This window comes from Takifugu rubripes, chromosome 11 (genome assembly GCF_901000725.2).
Source record: "Takifugu rubripes chromosome 11, fTakRub1.2, whole genome shotgun sequence".
Taxonomy (NCBI): Eukaryota; Metazoa; Chordata; class Actinopteri; order Tetraodontiformes; family Tetraodontidae; genus Takifugu; species Takifugu rubripes.
Window position 1 is genome coordinate 10,847,670 of NC_042295.1, and position 12,633 is coordinate 10,860,302.

Genomic DNA, 12,633 nt, shown 5'->3' on the forward strand with positions numbered 1-12,633 from the left:
TTAACAAGGTGATCCCTCAGTAACGCCGGGCTGGTTTGTTTGTTTGTTAGCCCGCTGCACATTTCATCCACGCTGGGCCTCCTTTTATGAGCAGGATACTCACCTGTTGGGCAGGAAGGAGCACTGAGGGCTGAGTCCACACCGTCCGTCTGTCCGTCCACCTTTCAGCTACAGATTTTTCAAACAGCGGAGCTCCCCCCCCTCCCCATTGCCAGTTCATATCGCATCTAAGGCAACCTGCCCTGGGAGCACGCTCTTCCGGATCATTCCCCATCACAAAAGATTCAGCGGAGAAGAGGCCGCGCTAGGACCCCCCCGTCCCTCTGACTGATCCCTCTTATATAAGCGTGCCAGCTTCTGAAACGGGCGGTTTAGAGGGAAAGAAAACAAAGTTAGCTCATCCAAAGTGACTTGGAAGGCAGCTCAGTGTTTAGATGCGTCTTCAGCGCATTAAGCCAACATTTTTCTTCTGATCTTTAGTTTTTGGCGTATATTCATTGATCTTTTTACAACTTCTCGGCAGAACAAACACAAAATTGCCTCCATCAGTCAATACTATCATGCATAAAATATAGATCTTTAGGCAATGGCTGAATAAAGCCACACAGAGATTACTTATTGTCAGTCCGTGCCCCACCAAAAAATATAATTAGACACGCTTCTCAAATGCAAAACACATCTGTAAATACACATAAATCATATATATGGCTGTTATACAGTATATGGCTGTAGGGATGTGGAGATATGTGTGTGATGTATAAAAATAAGATTTCTGTGGCAAAAGAGGGTAAGATTAAATTGAAATTTGTACTGCGATGCAGTGGAAGGATACTTGAAACCTAAGGAAAGAAGAGCTAATAAACTGTTAGAAAGATCTGGTTCCCATTGAACCTTCATCCGACTCAGGGTTAGAATGGCTATTTATATATATTCCAGCTTAAGGACAGGAATCACCTTGGATGAATTGACAAAACAACATTACTCCCATTATGCTAATACATGCACACGGTTGCTGTCTAACAGACATAAAGTTCGCATTCTGCAGCATGTGTAATAGCAACCAAATATTGAGGGGACGCAGTTGCCGCGCACCTTCCAGAGAAGCTGAAATGAAGTGATTAGCCAGACGTTAGAGCATATCAGCAGCCGCTTCTGTAATTAATACCTAAACAATGGCGAACAGTTTGGAAAGAGGACAAAAACGGTGTTAACCTGAGGGGAAAAGTGTTCTGCAGCAGCTCCGTGTCAGCAAAATACCACCCTGCTTAGGCGGCCTCCTGCTCATGTATATGTAACATCCGGATGACGCATCGCTCTGCTTCCTTCAGACACTCCCTTTATTGGTTACATGCGGTAATTATCTTCATTTAGACGATTCTTTCTCACATTTACTGTGCCCTGATTAGCACGGTGGCCTATAAGAACCACCGAGGTTTAACAAAATAACGCATCCCACTTAAAAAAAATCACCATTTCTTCCTGAATAAAACGCCGGGATTTCCATAAACCTGGACCAGCAGCTCATTTGTGTCAGCATGCTGCTTCTAAACCAGGCGTCCAAAGGCTGCTGATGATATTGCGATTCCGATTCCGGATGACAAATGTGTCTTTACTGCCGAGGCCACCTCAAAAATAAGAGTTTGGTTATTGCAAAACAATAATCTGCCGAACCTCGTGGAGCGGGACGTCTCCATTTCTACCATTAGGTGTTGACTTATATCTTGGAAATGTGTTTTGATTTCTTAAAGCTGCACCGTGAGTCTTGTTTTGGCCCCCTTGAACCTGCACCAACACTAATAAACTGTAAATATCCACGCACAACAACGGAGTTCCCCTGTCGTTGGTGGACGCTGCTGCCATTTGGGTAGGGTCATTTAAGGCTGTGAACATCTGCAGTAATCAGTGTTGGTCACCTCTAGCTCACCTTTGATCTTCACAAAGCGGGAGAATGAAATCAATGTGAGGTGTTCCGATTATTTGTTGATTACACTGACCAACATGGGTCCGTGGCTGCATATATAAACCTTATAACTGTGTAATAATCCCACAGATGCTATTCACAAATGTCCCGTTCTGGCTGGACGATTCATGTCCGCATCGTCTTAACCAGGCGAGTGTGTAAGTCGCTGCTTTTAACCGTTCAATAGACGGCGCCGCTCTAATCCTCCGTCTGTTAATTGGCAGCAGTAGTGGACATCTCCGATCATGGGCGCTGCGGCGTGATGGCGGGGACGCCGTCTATTGAGCGCACGATCGATACACGAGGACAGGGCAGAGCCCCATCAGAGTGGCGTGCTCTTAATTCTTTATCTGCTTGTGGCAAAGTCTCGGCGGGAGAACAAACGGTGGATTAACGGCCGAAAACTGCAGAGAACAAAGTCGTCATAAGACCTATGGAAAGCGAGCGCCGCATGATAGTCCGCCGCTCTTATGCATTATTTAATGGGACTGTGGAGGAGATAATGTTTGTGTGCATTTGAAATTCTTTATGAGAGTATGGCGCTCTCTTAATTGCCCCTTTCCTGAGGAGCCAAAAGGAAATGCTCTTCTGGCTGAACACGCTGATCAATATGGCCAAATGCAGTGCTTAGATAGCTCGATCGGACTGGAATTCACCTGCAGGTGAAAACACTGCGCTTCATAGGTTCGCTAGAGATTACTACAGCGCTGTTGTTTCGCGCTCAAACGGCTGTGGGAAGGCTCCGGCAACGACGCCTCCGAGGCTGGATGACTTGCACGAGGGCTGCTCTGAAGAGAGACAGATGCCGGCGGATGATATCAGCAGGGGGAAGCGGCCAAGTGGTGCCGCGCGGCAGATCTCGCCGGTATAAAGTGTGTTCCATATGCTCCGTGGCAGGTGACATGTTTTTCCCCCGGCTGATTATTTGTGCCTCGACTGTCGATGAGCAGATCGTCGAAATACGGAAAATGGCAAGCCGGGTTAATACCAGCTGCTCACACTGGGCTCAGTTGGGCGATCAATATCACACCACCGTACAGTATTCCTCAAAGAATTAGCGCTGCGGCCCGTATAGGTTGTTTTTCTGTCCCTCCTCCGCTTCCCCCGGCTACACATCCCCCATTCGCTATTCTGCTCACAGCTCCTGGCTCCATTTTACATGAGACACTTATCATGGGGCAGTGAGCAGGTCAGGCTTTAAGCACTGTCGCCGGTCGGGCTTACCTGGTTGATCAGTCACTGTCAAAAACACGCGGCGAACACTCAGGCCCAGCCGGCGCCGCTCCACTTCAGCGCTCCGCTGCTCCGATCGCAGATATGAGGAGTGTCAAAACAATCCAATTACACCCCCCCATGTGTTTTCTTGTATGTTAAGGCGACGGCAGCGCATCGCCAGAGGTGCGGTGTGAGCAAGAGCGCATCTCATTTACTGGTACTAATGCGGCTCGCTAATTGTTTTTGTTTCGGCGCTTACCCGTCCTTTGATGATGCACAGGAACGCAGCCTTTCCCAGCATGCAGCGGGAGAGATGAGGTCTGGTTTCACCCCCTTTTGCAGTGAGTCGACAGTCCTTATTGAACTGCTGTGCAGAGACACGCAAATAACGTTTCATTCAATGACATAAAAACATCAAAATGGTCTCACCGCTGGAGCTTTTTCTGCTGCAGCTGTTCAAACAGAGATCCATAATTCAAGAAAACTGGAAGGGTTTAATGCCTCTTGAATTCTTATTTACCTGTTTTCCCGAGTGTTTAGGCTGCAACGCGGCTCTTTACTCTTGCATAAATTTTTAAAAAAAGGTTCCTTAGCTTCGATTCTGTGCCATCACAGCTTCTTTAGGGCTCCTTCTGGATGGTTGAAATGACGCTTCTCGCTAACATGTAACCGTTTACACATGCACCGTGAGAGACGAGGGAAAAAAAGCTCGGACTGTCTCATATTGTCAGTTGACAGCTGTTCTCTCAATGTAGTCACATGCAGAATAGAGCTGCAGAGGCTCTGAACATCTGCCGGTAGCGTTCCGATAGCAGCAAATTTGATGATGTGGAGGCTGCGCTAAATAATAAATATTTACATACCAGCCACTCTATAATTATTTGGTTATCCCCATTTGGCTTTTGTGCAATGAAAACATGCATAAATATGGGCCAAAGAATTGTGGGTAGTCTTGGAGGCAAATGGCGACTGCGCTGGATGCTATATGCTGGGCTCGCCACGCGGCGTCTTCTGGTGAGGACAAGTGAAAACAAATCAAGCTTCATTAAAAGCTGCTTGCCGAATAAATAATACATAAACTTGCAGGTTATTAACCAGGATCTTTATGTTCCCACTGCGAACTGGAAACGCATTTTACGTGGAAAACAAAATGGGATTCCGACTGTGACAGCGCTAGAAATGAACAACGGCGGCTACGTCCCATGAATAATTTCTACTGCTGGGAGCTTATGATCCAACAGCAAAGATGGAGTTTGACTGCGAGAAGGGAAAAGAAAAACGGCGCTTTCACCCTCTACTATAGATGATAATTCACGTGCACGACCTCTGCCGGGTCGCGTGGTATTGTAATCAACTTGTGGAATAATGGCACTGCTAGTTAAGGGTCACAGAGGTGCTAGATGAGCCTCTAACACCACTCTTTGACCAGTTCCTCAAATAAATATCACTGCCGTTCCCATAGGTTGATAATGCGTGCGTGGGTCGCCTGTGTGACCCGGGTTAGCGATAGCGAGCAGTCATATGTTAATGGCCTCTTCCTGTCTGTGCTGGATACATTTACAACGCTTAGCATCCTGTCCAGCATCGTCTGAACAGCCAAATTTCATAACCAAATTTCAATTTTCTGAGGGACATCACAAGTGCAAACTGAATTGTTCTTTAGAAAAAGCAATCATTTTTGATGATCACTGAAAGTAATTGTTCCACGTGGCCTTATTGGAGAGGACAATGCTAATGCTGCAGGGCCTGAATCACCAAACAGGTTTATAGGAACTGCTCTAAAGCCTCTGAGACACCTGAATACGGATCAATAACCTGCACCCGCTGCTGCTGCTCCTCTCGATCCTTCAGAGGCAGATAACCCTCTCCTGCTACTGATTTCATAACGCTAACACCTGACGCCATCGCCACCAGTGTCTACTGTAACACAATGCAATGGCGAATAGAGACCCATTAATCTCAGCCCCCAGCCGGTACACGGCAGCCTGGAAAGTTGACGCCTCTCCTCACATGCTATGTCACTTCCTTTTTGAGCATTCCTTGCAGAGACGCGAATCCTTTCACTCACTTCCTGCCCGCCTGACGCTCTGGCAATAATGCATACTAATTTTAATGACAGTCCTACCTGATTTCATTAGGCAAGCGCGAGACAGCGAGTGCTCGGAGCCTGAAACAAAGTGACAATCCAAGCAGCCAAACACACAGCCAATAAAATGAGACATCTAAACATGTGGGATCGCTGCTGCATACGCTGCTAATTCAAATTACAAATCCAATAAGGCTCAGGGGTATCAAGCCTGCTTAGAACAGCCCTTATTATCTTCTGTTTGAGTAGAAGTCAAATCTGCGCTTTCCTCGGGCTCAACCCCAGCCTAATAACTTTTGTTTGCCCCGTTCACCTGCCGCAAACACGGCAGCCTTTGCAGGAGCGCAATGCGAGGCGCCACGAGCCCCTGGGCCAAAGCCATAAAAACCTTTTGTGACGTATAGAGAAGGCTTTATTGCTCAGACAAAAGCGGCATCTGTCAGAATATGGAACAGAAGCCAAGACCCCGTGACCACTTTCATTTTCCCGCTATACGGAGTCATCTCAGGAGAGAGTTAAAAAAAGGCCGCGTTCTGCCATGTGCAAACACGCTACAGTCCCGAGGCTCACAGAGAGGAAAGGTGGGCGTACTCTGTAGATACAGATGGTGCGAGCTGCAGTAAGTCCTCACTGCAAGTCCTGATGTACCAACACGCCTGGCCGGAGCCTACATCTACCCCATGGGACATCTTGGAAGGTGTTATGCGGATAAAGCGGCTGTATGAGGTCTGCTGTGCTGACTTTAGTGTATGCATATTGACATCCAGCTCCCAGCTCAGTTTAATAGATTCAGAATCGCACCTGCAGCCAATCGGAACCCTCCTTATTTCCTCATGAGGGATGCTGCTAAATTAAGTCACCCAACGTGCCAAAGCAGGATTAAAAAAACTCCCTAAAATAGTTGGAGGTGAGGGGGCTGAGCTCAACGATAATCAGGGACTGAAAATCCATCTAAGGATGCAATGTCAAGTGTTTACCAGCAGTGCCATGATGCTGCATCAGAGTTTCCGCCTCCTTATCAGCCGCTTAGCTGGAACAAAGGTGCTCTGCAGCCAACTAACATGAGCTCTGCCGAGGCCTCAACGCTCCCTTCAGCCAAATAAGACTTGGTTTCATGCCCAAAGTCTCAATTCCCCGGAACACTAATACATATCACCGATATCATGAAAGCATATGAGAACATAAACAAGTGAACACACTTAAAATCTACAACTCTTGCAGCAACCAGTGCACCCGTGCCCAGATGGGAGCATTTCAGTACTCCTGATAATTTGGAAGCGTATTAGCCCCAAATGTGTCGTGATGATCCAGACACGCCCGGGCCACATGCACTCCTTCTCCGGGAATCCAGCTCATATGCCTCAGCCTCACACCTTCAGTGTACATTTACACAGATAGATGGATAGATGGATAGATAGATAGATAGATAGATAGATAGATAGATAGATAGATAGATAGATAGATAGATATTTAGATAGATAGATAGATAGATAGAACACTTTGTTTAACCAGTGTTTTGCACTAATTTGACCTCCGTGTGTATATTCACACATGCAACGGGACACAATTGCACATTTTTGCAAGAAGTGTGTTGAGGCAGGCTACTTACCACAAACTGGCTTAATAATGCAGATGAAGAAGGGGAGGTGATGCTGCTCATGGTTTCGGACGCGCACTCTTTTCTATGGAGGATAAATGGACGGCTCTCAGCTCGGTACCGGGAGTTCATTTATTCCAGAATCCACGCGTGAAACCTTCGCATTTTGCCACCAGCGGTTTGCGCTCGCAGGAAAGAACAGACAAAAATCCAAACAGACGTAACGAGCGAGGGTCTGACACCCAAGTGTCATGAAAAGCCGACTACAACACCCGTTACTCTACCTGTGTCGGGATAAACCCCCTTAACTTAAATCCCACAACAATCCGATTGATGCGTAATGACGGAAAATTCTGAAATCCCTTAAAATCCGAAAGCCCGGAGCAGATTCCGCGGCTTGTGCCCGCGATGCGAAGGGTTAAAGCATCGAAACGTGGTCGTACTGGGAACCGGGACTGTAAAGGCTGGGGATTGAAAAAAAATGTGCATTAACCCTCACGCTCGTTGGAAGAAAGAGAGATTGTGTCACGGCGCAAAAAAAACAAAAACTGCAGCCCGGAGCTCCTTTCGGAAAGAAAAAACCCTGGTGGCTGAAGGCTGGCGTCAGATTCGGCCGTCAAGTTCATCAAAAAAAAATCACCAAGGTCGAAAACTCTCCATGGAGACCAGCTTTCCAGCAATTCCAGCTCTACAACCCAGTTGCGCGTCCGCTCTTACTGTAACCATTTGTTGGAACAAGTTCCCTCGTGTGCGGCGCAATGATGGAATCCCGCCCATGCATCGATACCTGCGCTCTCCCTGCTCATGTATGCATATCCATGCGAGCAATTAGTTTTCATGCGTGACTCGGTCTGCCCCGCTCCTTCCACGGAACAATGCGCTTGATGTCTGCCCCGGCCGGGATGTGGCCGGGAGAATCTTGGAGAACAGGCAGCCCTCCGAGATGCGTCGATACCCTCTGCGCAGATCGACGTCCATCTGCGTAATAACAGCCCGATATAAACGGATACGTTGTCACGCCATGATGTCTGGAGCGGAGCGGAGCCAAGTGGCCAGTGGACAAACTGTTTGCATCAGAGGGATACGACTGACACCTTTCACGCAGGGTGCAGCATTGCAGCTTCGTGATGTCATTCGCGCGAAGTAACCTAATAACGGCCAAAGTGAGACTTTCTGGGTTTTTTTCTTAAAATAAGAAGAAAGAGGAGGCGCCAGGAGGTGTTCGGGATTGGAGCTCTTGGCTCAGCAAAAGATACCGCATCGGTGAGGAGGGCGGTGGGTGGAGGGGGGACGCTGGGTCAGACTGCACATTCACACCCCTAGAGGCGGGTTTAGCGCGCTGGCTCCTGACTGAAATTATTACTTTAAAAAGGCCTCTCAATCTTAAATGTTAGTCATGAAAGACAGAAGCAAAAAAATGCAGCATCTTAACCGCCCACACGTGCGAAAGCGCCGCGCGGATTTGCTTCAGTGTGGGCCAAGTCAACTGGCTCCTCCATCACTGAACATTTTATATCTGATGCAGAGAAACAAAAAATGGTGTGGGGGGGGGTAAAAAAAATAAACTTCCTCCCACAACAATGGGTAATCCTCTCGCAACTGCTCAGAGCCAATCCCTTCATCATAATGTGCAACCTGCCTCTAAGAAGAGGATAACATGCCATATTGTCTGCCTGTGCACACAACAGAGGAAGTGTTCAAAGAAAATACTGGTGGGCTTCCGAAATCCTGTCAAATCCGAATCATTTGGCTGCAGGAGTCTCACACACTGCACAGGATGCTGACTATCTGAGCCCGCATGCAGACTCCTCAAAGGAAAGTGTGAATATAAGGCGCTCCACCAGGTGAGAGTCCCAAATATAAGGCTGTAATAACAACAGAGGCCATTTCTACTACAAACACATCCAAATAACTTTCACCTCGTCTGTGTATCTGTAGCAACATGACATCAACTACAATTAGCTGACACACTAGTCATTGTATAATAGCAGCCTGTTGTAATTAAAGGGCAGTTTATCATGGGTGGAGCACCTCCGGGGAATGTTTAAATGGATCCCTGAGATGTGACAGAAACCCATTTGGAGAGACTCGTGCGCACTCAAAGCCGGATTACCGACTCATGTTGCAATATTTGTACCTGCCTAATTAACTGTGGCTCAACAGATGACATTAGCGTTAAAAAAAGGCTTTAAATTTAGATCCAAATGTCGATTTGGACTGGTTTCCAGCATCGTCAGCAAACCCGGGCCCTCTAAAACTGCAATTTGGAGCCCTGATTTGAATCAGCACGTGCGCTCACGAGGGCTGGTGACTGCACTGGACACATGCAGTGAATACTGATGCAAAGTGAGCAGGAGCCATGAAAGAAAACCTGTCTGCTATTTATATCAGGCTGCACTCTTCCCTGCAATGCTCCCGTGCAGTAATGCATTGTAAAAGTGATTGATTAGTGTGATATTGGGAGATCGCCCGTTAAACCGTCTTCACTCTCTAAAGTGATGAAATTACTGCACACTGGTCTTTGAAAGCATAATAGCAGATTAGGTCAGTGGCTTCCATCCTCTTCTAAAAAGGCGAGGCGCTGTTCTGTAAAGTGCACAACATTAAAGGGGCTGCGCTCAGATCCAGCAGACCTCACCCAGGCACTAATACCCCTCCAAGTGTGTGCCTGATGCCAAGGAACAAACTGCATGTTAGGATTGTTGAGCTTGGCATCAGTTGTGAAGTGTTTAGACGTCTCACTCTTGGAGACGTCTCACTCTCTTTTTTTTTTTGACACAGAACCGTTTTAACAAATTGCTCCAAATCCGTTTCCATTAAAAACTGAGATTCCCATTCCCCCCCCGGCTGAGCCCAAAGGACCTATAATGTGACGCTCCGTCGGTTCCTCTGAATGATCGGTGTGCGCGCGTGATCAGGATTGGGATTGAACCGGGATAGGAGTGGCAACAGTGGCAGTCGTAACAGTCCCCCCCCCCCTCCCGTAGAGGTTGGTTCAGTGTTAGTTATACTGTGAATCAGCCTTGACACCTCCTCACTGTGCAAAGGTGTCTCTGGATGTGTTTAACTCCCGCGGCCACTTTATCAGGTACATCTGTTCAACTGCTTGTAGACGCCGTTAAGGCAACTTGCTGAAGATCAAACCAGCATCACAACTGGGCAGAAAAGGGACTTAGGTAACTGGTTTCAACCGAGGAATGAAGCGTGAAGAAGACGGGCCTCAGCAGCTGAAGACCACACCAGGGGCCACTGCTGTCATGTAGGAACAGGGAAGGGAGGCTACATTTCGTACCTTTGGCATGCGGATGAACGTGGGGTTTCGCGCGATTTGATGTGCAGCTGACAAATCAACTGCCGGCGAGTGTATATCCGCATGTTTTTAGCAGCAACAACTGAAGAATGGAGCTGTGTGGGGTCTGCAAATGACAGCTGAGAGGTGAATTAGAAACAGGCGTTTTGTGTAATTTCGTGTTCAGCGACCACCGGGCGGGGTGGACGCTCTAACACAACGTGTCATGTCTGATTCAATACATCAAAAAGGAAAGTGTTCGACCACCGTTACAGGTGGTAGCGTGGTCACTTTAGTGATATAAAGGTCACTGACCCCAGGTCACTCTAGTGTCCTCTGTATGTGTGTGAATATTATTCCTCCGTCTTCAGGATCTGTGGCCCCTGTTGTATTTTTTTGAATGTTCTATTGTTAAAAATTGTAATCTGAGGCTCTTTTAAGAGTCATCAGGGGCCATCTGGGAAAGTGTGAGATATCGGTTCCGTCACAAGAGATCCGCTGCACTTGTTTTAAAAGCTGACAGTACAAAAAGATGATTGCTCTTTGGGAACACAAGGAGGGGGGGACTGACTCAGGCAGCAACTTTGACCATTACCATTAAGTTTTATTGAGGACGTTGTACAAACAACCTCATCCAAAGCGCCAAATTATGTTTTCTTATGGAATGAAAACCTCCTGGGCCAAGACGCAGGAGGTTTTGTACACAATTTGTGACAATCGCACACCTGCGCGGGCTGTGGCGGGACTTCAGTGTCTCAATGAGCACTCGGTCTCACTTTACACTGGAGCAGGAATTCATCCATCATGTCTGTTGTTTAACAGTTAATGAATTCCTGCAGCCTTAAAAATAGACAGGATATTGTATTTCTGTGGAGATAATTAAGGAAAAGACACCTACGATATAACGCCCCCTTTGTCATGCACTAAAATAATGTGCATGTGCTCATTATATTTTGGGGGGAAGGAAAGAAAATAGGAGTGTGGCGACAATCTGATTTTATTTTATTGGCTGCTGACAGACAGCAAGACCACGTATAAAGAAAAGCAATATCAAATATCAAAGTAAATGCCAAAAAATTCAACATGCCTGTTTTTTCTTCAGATCACGATCTGAGATTGACGCTATCAGTGTGTATCCATGACGTTTAATGATTTAATTAACTGATAAATGTCCTGGCTGACTTTGAATGATAATCTCCAGTAGCTCCAAACATATTTTATATGTATGTATCTCTCTCTCTCTCTCTCTCTCTGTCTCACTCACACACACACACACACACACACACACACACACACGCACACACACACACACACACACGGCAGCATTCGTTTCCATCATTTAACTTGCCTGATTTCATTTAACTCACAAAACTCTGTTTGTTGACGAGTGTGTTTTACCGTCAGTTTAGCATCAACCCATGCACTCATTAAATTTGCAGTTCTAAAAAGCCTTAAACAGTTCAAAGGTCACGGGAGCCTCTATGGGAAAAGCTCAGTCTTTGACAACATCATTTGATCTATTTTAAGTGCACGATAATTAGCCGCTGCGTCTCCCGAAAATGCAAGTTTGAATAAAAAACAAAACTTCAGATGCAGTCGGTGAAAGACTCCTCAAACCTTATTCACTCGGTTGTTGCAGGATTAAACCACTCAGCCAGGCATGACAGGTGTGCGTGAACCTACCTAGTACGCTGCAGTGGGAGGCATTTTTGGGAAGATGGGAGAATTTGGCGAAGCGCTTCGATTTAATCTGTATTATTTGTCTTGCAGCCTGAATCAGGGGTACAGTCTGTCCTCGCAGGAGAGCGATTTTAAATCCCTTATTCCTTTGGGTTTACTCATTCACGGAGAATTAACAAAGACTCCAGCAAAAGGTGCCCAGCAGAACATTTTACTCCATCCTTTCACCATTTCCCTCCCCTTTTAAACAATCTATTATTACATTCCGTTCTTAAAGTGGACTCAAATAAATTCAAAGTGGATTTCTCTGAGGTGAGCAGACATAAATAGAGAGAATAGCTGTCTTGCAAAGAAAGGGAAATCACAGCAGCAGATTTTTCAAGGTGCCATGGCAACAGAACAGTGAAATTTTGAAGTTTGATGAGAACAGGGGGCAAAGGGAGGCCGATTAAATGGAAGACGATTGTTTCTCCTTTGGTCATCAGAGACTGATTGCAGGCTCTGTCTCATAAACACACAGTCTGTTACACATTATTCATCAGGCTGTGAGAAAAAAAAAGCCTCCAGGAGAGGAATGACGGCGTACTGCTACAGAGATGAAGGCCGCTGTCTCTCTGCAGTGAAGAAGGTGTGGGGAGGGTTCAGCTTTCATCGGCAGTGCAGCAGGATGGGGAGGGGGCAGACGTGTAGTAGGTGTCTGCATTTAGGAGAGAAAAGGGAGAAAAACTGCATTTGAAGTCAGGGGAGAGCTGCAGCTGTCTGTCTGGAGCAGCTGTCCTCTCTCCCTCTGTCTCTATGTCTCTCTC

General features: G+C 46.7%; 1 protein-coding gene across 1 annotated transcript in view; it reads right to left on the bottom strand.

Moving 5' to 3' along the window:
• The window catches only part of lrfn1 (leucine rich repeat and fibronectin type III domain containing 1), a 65,166-nt gene extending 57,123 nt beyond the window's left edge, over window positions 1–8,043 (bottom strand). The window contains 1 exon segment of the mRNA XM_003968521.3: window positions 6,871–8,043. The gene's annotated coding sequence lies outside the window, so the exon portion shown is untranslated.
• Window positions 8,044–12,633: the final 4,590 nt, after the last annotated feature.